Below are 14263 nucleotides of genomic sequence, written 5' to 3' on the forward strand. Positions count from 1 at the left end.
TCCAGTGAGAGGAGAAAAAAAATATTTCCCAGGGTAATCCACTCTACTTTCGAACAACTCATTTTTAGAAAGCTCTTTTTTTCCCCCACAACCAAGCCTAACCAATTCCTCCAAGACCTTTCTCAACTATTTATCCATAGTTCTTTCACTTGCTACATGAACACAAATCAAACCCAAATTCAATCAGTAGTTATTAAACCTCTACCATGTGTCAGACACTAAGAATATAAGTAGAAAGATAAAACAATCTGTACCAACAAAGTCTTACATTCTAATGATGAATCCAAATATATCTACATATATAGATAGATATGTATTTGTACATCTACATATCATAAATCTAAAGGGAATAAACCAATATATACAAAGTAATTAAATACAAGGGAGCTTGAGAGGAGACAGTAGTCAATGAGATAAAGGGATCAGGAAAAAAAATTTGTGATGTTTGAGCTTGATCTTGAAGGAGGAGAGGATTTTATGATTCAGAGGAGAGGAATGAGTTAATTCTAGGCATGTGGGATGACCAATACAAGAATTTGGATACAGTAATAAGGTTCATGTGTAAGGAACAGAAAGAAGGGAAGTTTGGCTGGAGTGAGGACTGAGAAAATTTCCATTGGGTCCAAGTTGTATAGGGTTTTAAAAACTAAATATAGAAGTTTTCATTCAGTTTTCATCCCAGAGATAACGTAAGCCACTAGAATTGACAGCAGAGGAGTAAGATGTATGCTTGGGGGAAATTACTTTGATGGTAGTGTGTAGAATGAATTATCATGGTGGGATCAATGAGGAAGGAAAACCAAATCAAAGGCTGTTATAACATTCTAGACAAGGGATTGGTGAAGTGTCTGAATTACTGTGGTATGTGTATGAGAGGAGAAAAAGGGTAGGATATGAAAGGTATAAGGATAGAAACAACAAGTTTTGTCAAACAATTGGTTACATATGATAGAATAAGGAGTGGAAGCCAATGTCAAATTTGCAAATCTGAAATGCTAGAATGATGTTGGTAACTTCAACATGAATGGGAAAGTTTGGAAGAAGTTAAGAAAGGGGTGGGGATAGTTAATCAGTTCATTTTTGGACATGAATTTGAGATGTCTGTGAAACATACTGTTTGAGATATGTAAAATGGTTGATAAGGGTTTAATGCTTAAAGGAGAAAATGGGGCCATAAAAATATATAGGAGTTAATGAGGTTACCAAGAGAGAGAGATAGTGTAAAGGTAGGAAAAAAAATAGAACCTAGGACAGTTTATCAGGAATATCCACAATTAGGGGACATGATAGAGATAATGGGGCAATAAATGAGACTAATAGTGCTCATATAGGTAGTAGAAGAAACAGGAGACAGAGGTATTGCAAAAACACAGAGAGAAAAGAGTATCCATGAGGAATGAATGGCCAACAGTGTAAATGCAGCAGATGGATCAAGAAAGTTGAAGATCAAAAAGAACATCAGATTTGAAAATTGAAGAAAAAATTGCATTTGAGTAATGAAATCAGAAACCAAATTGCAAAGAATTAGGGAGTGAATAAGAGGAGAAAAATTGGAAACAGTAAATGAAAACAGTTTTTTCTAGGAGTTCAGCTTTAAAAAAAAAAAAAGGAGTCATGTAGGATGACTGTGAAGTCCATGAAGGCAACTTAATAATAGGAAGTACAATTTTCTCCTGTTTTTTCCTTCTATTTATCTGACTTCTCAGGATCCTTTGCTGGCTTTTCATCTAAGTAATACTCCTTAAACATGGGTATACCACAATTGTATTTTCCCTCTATGCTGTTGCATTTGGTGATCTCATGGATTCAATTATCATCTTTAAACTTCCCAAGCTGGCTTAGCCAGCTCTAGTTTCCCTGTTGACCTCCAAACTTGAATTTCTAACTACCTATTAAACATCTTTAATTGGATATCTGGTAGACATCTTAAATTTGGCTTTCCTAAAATCTGAATCTTTTCCTTTTTCCTACCTTCCTTAACAGTCTTTTTTTTTTTTTAGTTTTTGCAAGGCAACGGGCTCTAGTGACTTGAGCAAGTCACACATCTGAGTAGTTAAGTGTCTGAGGCCAGATTTAAACTCAGGTCTTCCTGAATCCAGGATCATCTAGCTGCCCCTCCCTATCACTTTTGAAGGAACCACCATCTTCCCAGATATTTAGACTCACCACTTAGCTGTTATCATCACCTCCTCATTCTCTCACCCATCATATCCAATCTGTTGCTAAGGCTCCTCAATTTTGCCTTCATAACATTTCCTGCATATACCCCTCTCTGCTCTGACACTGTCACAGTACTGATGTAGGCCCTTATCACCTCACCCCTAAATTACTGGGATGAGCTACTGATTGAACTGATTGTCACCAGTTTCTCATCACTCCAGTTCATACTATTCTCCACTGTCAGTGATCTTCCTAAAGCATAGGTATAAGCATATCACTCCCTACTCAGTGATCTTTAATGGCTATCACCTGAAGGATCAAACATAAAATCATTATGTGGCTTTGGTGTTCAAAACTCTTCATACCTGTCCTTGCCTTCAAATTCCCAGTCTTCTTTCTCCTTATATCTCCCAAAGACATCTTTTTGATGCAGAAGTGTCATAGTTTGGGCAACAATCCCCATTTCTACTGAGCTTCATAAAGTACTTTCCTCATTAAAACACTAGGGGGTAGGTAGAATGATGATTCTTTTTGTTTTCCTTTTTTCAGTAAGAGACCTGAGTCTGAGAAGTTATGTGATTTGCCTATGGTCACATAGCACAAGACTACTCTTCCTTTCCATATAATTTTTCTATGTTTCTGTGTTGTCCTTCATCCAGGGCACTGACCGGATCAGAGTATAGATGATAATAATAACAAAAACATAATAACAATAGCTCAGTACATACAGTACATTCCTTTCTCTCTGTTCTAACAGCCAAGCCCTGAGTACATGCTTTCAGCTCCAGAGCTAAGTCTGGCTGTCTCCTTGCCCCTAGTTTCCTGCATTCACCACAAATCCTTCCAAATCTCTTCTACATTATGCCATTGCTCTTACAAGCTCTGGAGTGAAATAAGGAAAACAAGGAGAACAAGATATACAGTAAATGAAAACAGTATTAAGCAGCAGTCACAATCTGATTAATTACAATAATTCACCTCAATTCCAAAATATTAATTTCTTCTATCAAAGAAAGTTAGGGGACAACATACAGGTGCAGAATGCTGAATAGCCTATTAGACACAGTCCCTGTGTCCCTTGACTGCTTAGTTGTTTTGTTTTGTTCAGTATTCTCTCTGGAGGAGGGGCAACAAAAGAGGTGAACAACAGGAAATGACTACAAAACTTTTTTCTTAATTTTTAAAAAATATTTATTTTTAACATTCCTTTCTTTTTAAATTTGATTTCCAAATTCCCTCCCTCCCTCCCACACCTTCCCACCCACTGAGAAGGCAAGTAATATGATATCAATTATACATGTGAAATCATGCAAAACATATGTCCAGATTAGCCATATTGCAAAAAAAGGCAAAAAAAATAATAAAGCAAGAAAATTTATACTTTAATTTACACTTAAATTTCATCAGTTCTCTCTCTGGAGAAGAATAGCATTTTTTTCAACCCAAGTCCTTTGGAAGCATCTTGGATAATTGCATTGATCAGAATAACCAAGCCTTTTGCAGTTGATCATCATTACACCATTACTGGTACTGTGCATAGTAATCTTCCAATTCTCACTTCATTTGGCATTAGTTCATACAGGTAGGTTTTGCCATGTTTTCCTGAAAGCATCCTACTTGTTACTTTTTATAGCACAATAATATTTTATTATAATCATGTACCACAACTTGGTCAGTGATTCTCCAATTGATAGGCATCCCCTCAATTTCAAGTTCTTTGCCACCACAAATTATATATATATATATATATATATATATATATATATATCCGTTTCACTTTATTTAAAATTTCTTTGGGAAACAGACATAAACAATATAGTTTTAATCACAGTTTTATAGTCCCTTAGAATATAGTTCCAAATTGTTCTCAAGAATGGCTGAACCAGTTTATTATTCCACCAAAAATTCATTAATTCTTATAGTTGTGAAATATCTCAGAATGACTTTAATTTTTATTTCTCTAAGCAATAGAGATTTTTTCATGAATATGTTTTCCCATTTCTTTCTTATTTTTCCAACTACATGTTACTATAGTATATATATATATATTTTTTTTCTCCTTCTCTCCCCCTCCCCTGACAAAAAGCTATATAATATAGGCTCTTTATCTATAAACAAGCTAAACATAGAGTTATATTAATCTTCTTGTGAAAGAAGAATCACATACAAACTGAAGAAAAAATTAGAGAGAAAAAATGACATAATTCATAAGTCAACTTTTTTTAAAAATTGAAGATATAAAACTTTGGTCTGCATTTAAACTCCATAGTTCCTTCTCTGGATGGCATTCTCCATCACAAATCTTTTGGTACTGTCTTTGATTATTGTACTGCAGAAATGATTGAGTCCCCCATAGTTGATTATTATTCCATGTTGTTGTTAGTGAGTATAATGTTCTTCTGGTTCTGCTCACCTCACTCAGTATCAGTTCATGCAAGTCTTTTCATGTTATTCTGAAATCCCATTCCTCATGGCTTCTTATAGAACAATAGTGATCCATCACATTCATATACTACAATTTGTTCAGCCATTCCCCAAGTGATAGGCAACCCTTCAATTTCCAATTCTTTGTCACAATGAAATATTTATATTTTTGTACATATGGATTTGTTACCCTTTCTTATGATGTAGGCCCTCATCACCTCACTGCTAAATTATTAAGATGATCTGCTCTTTGAACTGCTTGTCACCAGTTTCTCATCACTCCAGTTCATAGCCCTCTTAACTGTCAAAGTGATCTTCCTAAAGCATAGGTATAACCACATCACTCCCTATTCAATGATCTAGTAATGGTATTGCTAGATCAAAGGGTATGCATAGTTTTTTTTGCTCTTTAGGCATATTTCTAAGCAATAGAACATTTTTTCCATATGACCAAATAATTTTGATTTCTTCTCCTGAAAACTGTCTAGTCATATGTTTTGGCCATTTATCAATTAGAGAATGTCTCTTATTTTCATAAATTTAACTCTATTCTTGTTATATTTGAGAAATACCATAGAAATATCACAGAAACTTGCAGCAAAGTTTTTTTTTATGTTAATTCATTGTCTATTGTACTTCTTTTTAGTAAAATGTAGTTTCCCTGATTGTCTCTTTTAATTAGACCTACTTTTTTTAGGGTTTTTCTGAGATCATAATTGCTCTATTTTTACTTCAGTTGAAGCTTAAGTCATTCTGCTCTAGCCCCTTGATGTATGTCTTTCTGTTTCAAGAGCATCTCATAAACAATATTTTGTTGCATTCTGATTTCTAAGCCATTCTGTTATTTGCTTCTGTTTTATGGGTGAATTTATCCCATTCACATTCACAGCCATGATTATTGACTCTATATTTCCCCCCATTCTATTTTCTTCTGTTTATTCTTTTCTCTCTTTTTATTTTGTCCCTATACAAGTCTATTTTACAACTAATCACTGCCTCCCTTAATCTGCCTTCCCTTTTGTTATCCCTTCTTATGCCCTTCCCCTACAATTTACCTATAGATTAAGATAGAATTCTTTAAACAATTGGGTGTCTATAGATTTACATATATAAATGCATATAAAAGTGCATATATTTCAATTTTTGAACCAATTCCAAGAGAGTTAGGTTTAAGCATTGCCTGCCATCCCAAACCATTTCCCCTTCACAATAAAAGCTCTTCCTTGCACCCCTCTTTTATGTAAGAAAAAATGTTTCATTGTGTTTCTCCCTTCTGCCTTCCTCTCTTTCTTACCCCCTCACTTTTTAGGATCTCATTCCAACATAATTAACTCACACCCATGACATCTATCTATGTAAACTCCGTTTAACCACCATAATAATGATACAAGTCTTAGGAGTTAAATGTATCTTCCCATATAGAAATTTAAATAAGTAAACCTTATTGAGTCCTATATGATTTCTCATTAATGTTTACCTTTTTTGTGCTTCTCTTGAGTCTTGTGTTTGAATGCCAGTTTTTTTAATTCATTTCTAGTCTTTTCAGTAGGAATCCCTGAAAGTCCTCTATTTCACTAAATATCCATTTCCCACCTTGTTTTGCTTGGTAGGTTAAACTCTGAAATATCATATCCCAAGCCCTCCACTCCTTTAATATGAAAACTACTAACTGATTCCATGCTATTTGTAATGGGTTCCCCCCCCCCCCCATTTGCTTGCAATATTTTCTCTTTGACTTGGATGTTCTAAACTTTGGTTGTAATATTCCTTGCGGGTTTTCATTTTGGGACCTCTTTAAGGTAGTGATCAGTAGATTCTTTCAATTTCTATTTTACTTTCTGGATCAACAATATTGTAGCAGTTTTCTGGTAATTCAATAATTTTTAAATTATCTTTCCTTAATCTATTTTCCAGGTCAGTCTCTTTTCCAATGATATATTTCACATTTTCTTCTATTGTTTAATTATTTGACCTTTCATTGTTTCTTGATGTCTCATGTAGTCATTAGCTTGCCTAATTATATTTTTTCTTTTTTTGTTGTTTTTTTCCTAATTATATTTTTAAGGAATTTTCTTCAGTGAGATTTCATACTTCTTTTTCCATTTGATCACTTCTCTGTTTTAAAGGAGTTTTCTTTTTAGTGAATTTTTGTAACTCCTTTTCCATTTGACCTATTCTGCTTTTTGAGGAGTCATTTTCTTCTTTGAATTTTTATGCTTCTTTCTCCATTAGGCCAATTTAGTTTTTTATGATGTTATTTTCTTCATTATTTTCTTTTCATAATTTTCTTGTATTACTTTTATTTCTTTTCCAATGTCTCCTCTACCAGTCATCTCTTTCTTAGGATTTCTTGATGGGCTTATTTTCAATTACCTTTGACTTGGCTTGTAACTGTTTTATGTCTTTTGAATTTGTGACTTGATCTTCCCTGCCACTGTTCTCTTTTTTGTTGTTTTCTCATTTTTCTTGACTTTGAACTTTATGTTAGAGTTTGGCTCTGTTCACATATGGGTGGGGAGTGGGTGGGGAGTCCTTGTACCAAACTTCAGTCTTTTTTTGTGTTGCTATCAGTGCTTCCAAGGTGGTTGGAGTTAGGGAGACTTGTAGTCACTGATATCCTGGTTTGTTCTCTCTGGCTTTTATCAGAAATGGCCTCTGCTGCAAGCACGAACACTCTTCTTGACCCTAAAACCATGACCAGATCACCTGTTCTCCTGCAGTCACTTTGTTGGCATTTCTCTCTACCTTGAAACTATGACCCAGAACTGCCTATAGGCAATAAGTTGCCAGTCAGCACCAGTTGTACCCAGGAACAGATCCACTGTTACCTCTATCTGGGCAGTTATCTAACAACCCTCACATCTCAGGGCTGAGGGTTCCTAAAGCTGTCACTGCCACTGTCTCTGTCCCTGCTGCCCCATGTATATGGATTCTGGACAGATTTCCATTCCAGTAACACAAACCTCTCCTGCCAAACTCCTAAGTTTTCTAGGGTCAGAAAAAAATGTCTCACTCTGACCTTTTGTTGTCTCTGTTATTTCAAAATTGTTTGGAGGGTAATGTTGAAGACTTCATCTGAATGGCTTCCTCTGCTATTTTAGCTCTGCTCTGACTATAAAAACTCTAAAAAGAAAAAGGAGCAAGTTCCTTCTATTCATTCAGTGTAATCATGTTACCATATTTATTTGTTTCCCCACCAACACACTCTTGCCAATAGTATGATGACTTTCTTGTAGAGAAGGCATATACAAGAAGAACTTGGTCACACTTAACACTTTATTACCGAGATTAAAAAATAAGGTCTATATTCTAGTATTGACTATGTCTGCCTAGGCAAGATATAAATAACCCCAGTGGTACCACAAAAGGGATTTTGTTGTGGTATCTTCACATCTCCTTGATGGGCTGGGAATTTCCTTTGTTTGGGATACTTAGTCCACTTAACACCATTTTACCAAGTACCTATTTCACTGCAGGTTTTATAGTACCTGGAATGCAAAAAGGAAAAGAGAGGTAAGTTAGACAGACAGACAGACAAAAGACAGTGGCTCCTTTGCATTGGAAACTTGTGTGGAGTCAGAGTGCACCTGACCCTCAAGAGAAGCACATATATCAGAGAACAGATTCCCAGGAAAGAAAATAACTACACAGACTCAGATACAGATAGAGGTAGTAGAAGAGTAGTGAGGAGTGCCTTGGGTCAGCTGAAGGTGTTCCAGGGCTACTGGAAGTCTTGATGTAGCAGGATTTACATCACTGTTTATTGATATTGATTGATTTGTGTGGATTTCAATGCCCCCGATCAGGAACTGTCTCTCTGTCCCTCCCAACTGTGTTCTCCTTACAAGAAAGCTTCAGTCTCATAAAGTAACAGTCAAAGCCTGAAATGCAGGATGAGGCCCTGGGGACAATGGAGGATCTCCAAAGAAGGAAGATTTGATCAGACTGTTCATGGATCTAAAGCTTCCTTTGTTTAATGTATCAGTAACTTTGCATGAAAGCAGAAGGCCCTTTAATCTTTGATTTTTGTCTAAAGAGACAGGAGTTATGTGCTAGTACTCCCTGGGGAAACCCTGGATAAGGACACAAGGCAAAGAAAGAGATAGGAAATTCTTTTAAAGGGAACTCAGTTTCTGTAAATCCAGAGCTGTTATTTTGAGATGTAGATTATACTTGCCTTATGGTTTACTCAGTAACAGTTTTCTCAGCTAAAAACAAGAGAAATAATACCTCCATTTACTATCTGTGAAAGTAAATTTTTCACTTTTTCAGAACCTGTTTTCTCAACTGTAAAATGGGCATGCTGCTTGCTTTTGTTGCCCCATAGAGTTGTAAGGAAAGTGATTCTAAACCTCAAAGCACCATAGAAATGTGAACATTTTCACTATTCACTTCAGAGGGTAGTTGAGGTTAAACATTTTTAAACTTTAAAGTTTTTTATAAATGTGACCTGTCATTTTTATTAGTTATTATTATGCATATTATTTATTGTCATTGTTGCAAAAAACTTTCTGACCTGGTAGTCAAGCATTTAGTGATGAGTTCCTTTATTTTTAACTAGGTTGATCCTTTGATGGCAGATTGCCTAGATAAAACCAGAAACCTTTCCAGATGTGAAATTTGAAGAAGAGATGGCTGACAAAATGAGAAGAAAGAAAAGGAAAAAGATGAAGAATAGGTGAAAAGGAAGAGGAAGAAGAGGAATAAAAAAGACAGAAGAAGAAATGGAGGGAAACTGATATAGGAGATGAAAAAGAAAAGAGATGAAGGAAAATGAAGGAAAAATGAAAAAGGAAGATATGAAGGATGATGTGATGGAAGAAGTAAATGTGGAGAAGTCAGATAAAATGAATTGCACTGGAGATAATGTAAGAAGTGGAAATGATGAGGTTAATGAACAGATCAATGAATAAGGGAACAAGTCTAAGTGAGAAGTTGCTAGCTAAGAAAGAAAGAAGAAGAAAAAGAGTCTCTTTTGAACTATTGGTTCCACTGAGATTGAAGTTCATTGAATCATAATCTAGATTGAGACAACCAGATTTAAAGAAGAAAGGAATCTTAGAGGTCCTGTGATATGTGCTCATTTGGCATGGCAGTTCTAAGAAGGGAAGTAACTTTTCAGCATGGCATAGTAGGAAAAAAATCCTGGATTTGGACACAGAAGACCTGGGTTGGAACAGCTTTGTTTTTCACTGTCTGACAGACCTTGGGCAAGTCCCTACCCTTTTCTAATTCTCAGTTTCCTCAATTACATTATGAGGTAGATAAAGAGAAAAGATTAGACTGTTTCTGAAATCCTATGATATTATAATTTAATCTTCTGATTCCATAGCTGATGTGCTTTCAGAATTTAAGAGAGGTCATTTTTTTCCACTGCTAAAAAAATATATTGAGGGGTGGCTAGGTGGCACAGAGGATAGAGCACCAGCCCTGGAGTCAGGAATACCTGAGTTCAAGTCTGACCTCAGACACTTAGTAATTACCTAGCTGTGTGGCCTTGGACAAGCCACTTAACCCCTTTGCCTTGCAAAAAAAAATCTCAAATCAAACACACACACACACACACACACACACACACACACAAAGACACGTCAAAATGTTCAACCAATAGTAAAAGAGGGATAAGTTAAAGTATATTTGTAGTATCACTTGAGGCCCATCAAATTGATAGGAAATAGTTTAGAACAATGAAATTCAGTGCCAGTGTGGGGTTGTGGAGAAACAGGTTCATAATTAATTGTGGAATCAAAAAAACTACAGAATCATTTTGGAGAACAATCTGGCAGTATTCTGTAAAATGTATAGAAATCTTAAAATCTTTTACTTGGTAATTCCATTATTGACAATAGACCTTGCTAGAATATGGATAGATAGATGAAAGATAAATACATAGGTGATAGTTACATGACAGCTAAATGATCCATTTATTTATAGCTATGTTGTTGCTGTTGTTCAGTCGTGTTTGACTTTTCATGATCCCATTTGGGATTTTATTGGCAAAAGTACTGGAGTGGTTTGCTATTTCCTCTTCTAGCTCACTTTACACATAAGGAAACTGAGGCAAGCAGAATTAAGTGACTTGTCTAGGGTCATACAGCTAATAAGTGTTTGAGACTGACTCCAGGGTCAACATTACATACACTATGCCACCTAGCTGCCCTTATCTATAGATACCACTATGTACTGCAATGAAAATCTTTGAATGGATGGCTCCATATGCATATATACAGATACATAATCTATATGGATATATATTTGCAAATATGGAGCTATGCTTGGATATAGATATTCATATTTATATTCAGAGAGATAAGGACAGAGAGATTTAAATACACACACACACACACAATGCTAGGAATCCAAAATTTTTCAAAGGTCATGTGTAACTAAAATTATTAGGAGCAACCTAAAAAAACTAAAACTAAGGAAATTACTATATCTTAATGAAAAGGAATAGAATAATCAATTAAGCATAAATGAGTAAGAGGAATTCAAAGAAATCTGGAAAGACCTTAAAAATAATAGTATGGTGTTCAGCCTAATTACAACTTTATGAAGAAAAATGAATGAGTATGCACAGACTAAATCCTATAGGGATTTAGAGAAAGGGTCTATAAAAGTGTCATGTCATGATGTTATATGAACTGAAATTAAGTTAAATATAAATAGTTACTATACAAGGTTAGTTGTTTGCATTGATGTTTAATATAGTTTCTAGGTGTTTTTTTTTTTTTGCAAGGAAAACAGGGGTTAAGTGGCTTGCCCAAGGCCACACAGCTAGGTAATTATTAAGTGTCTGAGACCGGATTTGAATCCAGGTACTCCTGACTCCAGGGCCGATGCTCCATCCACTACGCCACCTAGCTGTCCCCCCTCCACTATGCCACCTGGCTGCCACCTTAATATAGTTTCTAACAAAACATGTATTTGTTTTAGAAAATAAATCATTTAACTATTCTCAGGAATACAATGATCCAAGATAAGAAATGGTATCCACTTGTAGAGAAAGAATTGAATATAGATAGACACATGATTTTTTTAAACTTTATTTAGGGAGTGGGGTTGGTCTATGTTTTATAACATGACTACTGTGGAAATATGTTCTACATGACAATACGTATAATGACCAAATAAATAAATAAAGAAAATAAGTCTTTTTAGATTTAGCAGGAAAGGGAAGGATGGTATGTGGTGGTGGTGGTGGTGGGTCAAGAGGACCTGTCACTTTAACAGTGAAGTTAAGTTTAGAGGATGTGATGGTAGAGGGAAGGGAGTCTAGACTTCAGTCTTGGGGAGACAGAGACATGCATTCAGAGCTTTGCTCTCAGAATAGAGAGAAAGGAATATATCATATGATATGATACTCAGGTTTCCAGGAAGATCTGATATTCTACTAGAAGGAACAGGAGTCCCCAACAGTAGAAATAATAAGAGCCAAGGCAGTCAGCAATATATAGAGAAGTCTGAGAAGAAGAGGGCTAAGCAATATCCTGTTGGGATAAAGGTTTTATTTAGTATGTTGTTAAGTGTCTGAGACCAGATTTGAACCCAGGTACTCCTGACTCCAGGGCCAGTGCTTTATCCACTGTACTACCTAGCCACCCCCGGGTACAGTATTTTCTAAAAATATTTTTCTGCTTTAGCTGTGATCTTCAACTAGTCTAACTAGCTTGTATTTTCCATTTAAAAATACCTAAAACTGAATGCCTCTCTGGGTTAGGGAAGGGAGAAATATATTGGGGAAGGAAGAGACTAAAAAAAAAGATCAATACAAATTTTTAAAATAAAATTTAACTAAAAGCGGCAGCATTCACCTATCACTCATAAGATTATAAGATTTCTGTCTGGAAAGGACCTTAGGATTCAACTAGGGCAACATCCTCATTTTGTGGATGATATTTACTGACATGTATAAGGTCACACAGGAAGTATCAGAGGCAGAATTAAAACTCAATCCATCAGCTTCAAATTCAGCATTTTTTCTAACACCATGATACTTGAATGATTTAAAGTATTCCTACAGAAAAAAAACACACATTTCTATATAACAATAATAGTTAACATTTATATGGCATTTTAAGGTTTGAAAAGTATTTTTCACATACTAACTTATTTGATCCTCTCAAAAACCCTCGGAGGTAAATGCTATTAATCTCATTTTAAAGGTGAAACAGAGGAAAAGTAAATAATTTTCCTAGGTTCATACAATAGCTGAGGCAGGATTTGATCTCTTACTTTCTGATTTCTAGTCTAACATATTATCCACTATGCTACTTTCCTATGTTATTGAAAAGTACTTTATTGAGAAGTATTTTATTCCAAGAATCATGTAGGTAATGCAAACATTATCATTTCTATTTTATAGATGTGGAAACTAACTGAGATGTGTTAACTATCTTATAGTCTCCTATAGCTAGAAAATATCAGGACCAGAATTAGAAATCAGATGTTCTCTCAATCTACCATATTTGCCATCATGCCATACTATCTTATTAAAATATGGACCATCATTCTCCCAGAATAGAGAGATGCCAAACCTCCAACTGTGTGTTCTTCCAAAGGGATAAAACTTAATGGGGAAACTAGTGTTCAATAAACCCAAAAATGTAAACTACTTGGGAGGAACTCCCTATTTGATAAGAACTGCTCAAAAAAATATAAAAAGCAGCTTGGAAAAAATCAGATTCAGAATAATATCATACTCCATATAACATAAAAAGACTTCAAATGGAAATGACCTGTATATCAAAAGTAATAAAGTTTTTAAAAATTACAAGAGAATGAGATCCTTTTACAACTCTGGGGACTGGATCCTCCAGGGGCCTAAAAACTACAAAGTATAGTACATTCTTTTCTCTCTTCTCTGACAGCCAAGCCTTGAACACATATCCCTGTCATGCCCAGACTGAAGTCCATTAGTTTCTCTGCCTCTAGATTTTTCACAACTATGGTGAGGGGGAGAATCCGTAAGCAAGCAAGGGATAAAGGAAATCACAAAGAAGAAAATAAATCATTTTGACTAGTTAAACTTGAAACACTTTTGCACAAAAATCAACACAGCTGGATTGAAAAAGAAAATTGTCAACTGGGAAAAGAATCTTTGCATCAAATATATCTGCTGAGGCCTGATAATTAAACTAAACTTATGAAACCAAGAACCATTCCCCAATGAATACATAGTGAAAGAATGGGAACAAATAATTCTCAAAAGAATAATTGCAAACTATTAACAACCATATGGAATGTTGCTCTAAATCATTAATGATAAGAAATAGATAAATCAAAACATCTATGAGGTTATTAGAGGGGCTATGCACACTAATATACTGTTGGGTAGAACTATGAATTGGTACAGCCATTCTAGAAAGTTATTTGGAATTATGCTAAGAAAGTAATTCAAATGTCTATGTCCTTTGACCCAGAGTTCTCATCTCTCATGAAGACCAAAGACAGAAAGGACTATCTTCAATATACCAAAATTTCCATAGCAGTAACTTTGGTAGCATCAAGAAGCTAGAAACAAGGCAAATGCTCATTAATTATGGAGTGATTAAAAAAAAGTACAATTGTAATGAAAAATCAGTGTGCTGTATGTGACAAATATGAATAATTCAGGGAATTTTGGGAAAATCGAAATGAACTGATGCAAAATGAATTTGGCAGCACCAGAAAAACAATA

The sequence above is a fragment of the Macrotis lagotis genome, chromosome 1 (assembly GCF_037893015.1).
Source record: "Macrotis lagotis isolate mMagLag1 chromosome 1, bilby.v1.9.chrom.fasta, whole genome shotgun sequence".
Lineage (NCBI taxonomy): Eukaryota > Metazoa > Chordata > Mammalia > Peramelemorphia > Peramelidae > Macrotis > Macrotis lagotis.